This window comes from Triticum aestivum, chromosome 5D, assembly GCF_018294505.1.
Source record: "Triticum aestivum cultivar Chinese Spring chromosome 5D, IWGSC CS RefSeq v2.1, whole genome shotgun sequence".
NCBI classification, from domain to species: Eukaryota; Viridiplantae; Streptophyta; class Magnoliopsida; order Poales; family Poaceae; genus Triticum; species Triticum aestivum.
The window spans coordinates 391,654,713-391,657,879 of record NC_057808.1 but is presented as its reverse complement, the minus strand read 5'-3'; the positions used below and the strand labels follow the sequence as shown (position 1 = coordinate 391,657,879).

General features: G+C 42.3%; 1 long non-coding RNA gene across 1 annotated transcript; it reads right to left on the bottom strand.

The window, feature by feature from the left end:
- Positions 1-244: 244 nt before the first annotated feature.
- LOC123122048 (uncharacterized) lies at positions 245-2,539 on the bottom strand. The gene is made up of 3 exons (XR_006460030.1): positions 2,317-2,539; positions 2,006-2,242; positions 245-1,272 (listed from the first exon to the last, which is right to left on the bottom strand). It is a non-coding gene; the product is annotated as an uncharacterized lncRNA (long non-coding RNA).
- Positions 2,540-3,167: the final 628 nt, after the last annotated feature.

Here is a 3,167-nt window from a genome sequence, read left to right as displayed (position 1 = left end):
TTTGTACTGATTGAAACATATGAGCAAGATTATCATTGTGAGGTTCTATATCACAGTTTTCCCATGTAATGTGATTACATGTTCCACTTTTAATCCAAACATGCTAATATTGTTCTTTCATTCAGAAGCCGTCACTAACACTTAATAACAATGAAAATTTATGTTCTAAAAAATCCGACTAAACTTTACTATCCTGTTTATTAGTGCATTTTATAAACCTTTGTAAGCGTCATGATTTCTTCTGTTAATACAATTTGGTTGTTCCAATTCATATTTATATTGTGTTCTGGGCTTACAGAAGAGGAAAAATCATAAGCTCTGGTATATACTGGGCCGGCACGGGATATTGGACGAGGCGAGGTTGTTCCACTTGCTCAATTGCTAAAGACGTGACCTTATCCATCCCTTTCTTCTCCGCTCTGTGCACCAGCATTCTCACCCACCCTCTCTTTTCCATTCCATCGTCAGTGTTCATCTGCGTCGGAAAGATGAGTTCGATTGCAAGATCTGCTTCCTCACCCGCAAGATCAGCTCCCTCCCCTCTACACATCGTGCCAGCAGGTCAATTCTTCAGGTGAATCATCACCAGATCAAGCTGGCTCGCCCACTTCCAGGCATACCTTGACCAATAGCACAGTATTATTTCAGTTTTCAGTCAATGTTTTTCCTAGAGACATGGTCAAAATAGAAAAGTTTTACTTCTGAGACAAACACAGAAGTGTAGTTATTCTTCGTGATTGAAATCGATATTTGTTTCATTGTTAACAAGAATAGATCGGTCGTCTCATGCGGATGACTAACCTGTTGATCTATTTATGGAAATTGCAAAAGTGTCCGATTCATCCTAGCTAATTCAAGTTAACTTGACTACAACAGTATATATGTTTATTTACAAGCCCTGCTCCACATGGACAACAATAATAGTGGATAGGCAGTGTAATTCAGAGAGAATCAGACATCAGTCTGATGGTACTTAATATTTGCTTCTATAACCTGATCTGATAAATGCTATCATATCAAGTGTGAGAGAATGAAGTTCCTTCTCTGGTTAAACTACCGGTTCCTGTTGCGTGTCCTAAACATGGATATTGCAAAGAAAGGTACGACATGGTAACCAACACGAGCAACAAGATAGTATAATCCTTCAACATAAGTAAAACATAAGCTAGGGAATTCATGATGCTTGCCTTCCTGGTCAATGTCCTGATGAAGCTGCGGATCGAACTCATAATTCCCCTCATTGCCTGACTCTATTGAAACGATGAAGAAACCCTGGAAAAAAACCAAATGGAGGAAATCAATATTCATGAATTTCCAGAATGTGTACAGTGCATGAATTGTATTCATTGTCATCCAGAAAGTTGAATATGAAGCTACTGAAATTGGGAATAACATTTTCTTAGATTCCTATAATGCAGGTTATGAATTTTTAAAGATTTAAAGACATTTTGTTAAAGTGCATCTTCCTTTATTTCTAAGCAACAATACTGACTAAGCTTATATATGTCTATTCCTTAGAAAGGGGATATGGAGTAGTACGAGAAAGGGGATCCAGGAGCAACCAACATATATAAGCTTACTCCAAACCAAACTAGAATGATTTTGTTATGGATTTTACAAGGTCAACGGGTTGAGCATTTTTATGTGATTTTCCTGATAAATCAAATGTTAGAATGAAGACTTTTATACACAGGGAAGTCCAACCTTTGTCTGACAGTGTGCGAGCAAGTAAATTAAACAGTGTTGAATATGACCATGTTTTTTCATGCAAATCAATCTCTCTTTCTATAATCTACAGGCAGGTCATGGCTAACATCATCAAGCATCAACAACAAGCAACAAGCAGCCAGCAGCAAAGAAGGGACAGGTTGATAAAAAAAGCAAAGAAGGGACAGGAGCAAAGCAGCCAGCAGCAAAGAAAAAACAGGAGCAAAGCAGCCAGTGGCAGCAAACATCAACAACATCAGCAGCACGCAGCCAGCAACATGCAGAGGTGATTTCTCACCATGCTGTAAGTGGCAAGGTCGGACGGAGCAGAGCAATGAGCTCCGGACAGTGACAATGGCGGTCAACGTCAGGGAAGAAGTAGGATGGACCTGTGGCTTTGAATCCATTGTCCAGAGGAGATGCGGACAACACGGAGCCCGTCATAGTCTCTGGAGCTGTTCGGTGAGAAAGATGACCGCGGCATCGCAATGGCGGCCGGCGGAACCAACGAAGGTGGCCTCGGTCCAAGAGGCTGCTGCACGTTGGTGCCTAGAATCACCATTAAAGGAACAATGGAGCTAAGGGAACTACCTAGGAGCAAGAACGCACCGGAAAAACAAGGTGGTTCATGGCGGCGTCCAGCGGGCCTGCGTGTCGAAGCCGGAGGCATGGACGTTGATCTGGACTGAGGGCTAGCGTATCCCGCCGATTCCTGAGGCTGGTGTTGCAACGGCGACTGGCTTCCCCAGCGAGCTAGACGAGAAAGGGGATCCAGGAGAACAGGAAATGAAGTGAGGGAAGTAGCGGGCTGGAGTAAGAGATATGGTGAAGGGGCATGGGTTCACGGACGCGTGTGGCGTGTCCCTGCGAGACGGTGATAAGGCGATTTTGTCCTGACCTGGAAGACCCATTGCTAAGTGGCAAACGGACGGGTTGGAAGAAAATAGAAAAAATGAAATTGGCTGGAATATCTCTTCCTCCTCTACTCCTTCATAAGCTTCTCAGGATTACCATGCTCTAAATTTTTAAAATATCTACTTATATAATATAATTATGAAATTTCAGTATATATGCAGTATGCATAGATCTTATTATTCCACATGTTTTTATGATGAAAACACATCCAGAGAAAGGTTCTAATGTAATGAAGTGCATTTATTTATGATAGCTCTTCCATCCTAATAAGCACCGGCGGAGCTTAGTGTAGTGTTGGGGGGGGGGCTGTGGCCCCCCAGCCTTGCACATTTCTCTGGAGAAAAAATAAATAGAGGGCTAAGATGGAAGCAAAATTAGTATTTCGCCCCCTCAAATGTTCACATTTTGTGTTCCACCTCCCCCCCTCCTGCCCAGAAATTCTGGTGTAGCTCCGCCACTGCTAACAAGATCAGAAGAATTTGTCCTTGCTTTGTTACTTTTCACGCTGTTATGTTGTCCAAATGGATGTGCCTTATTGTCCAAAT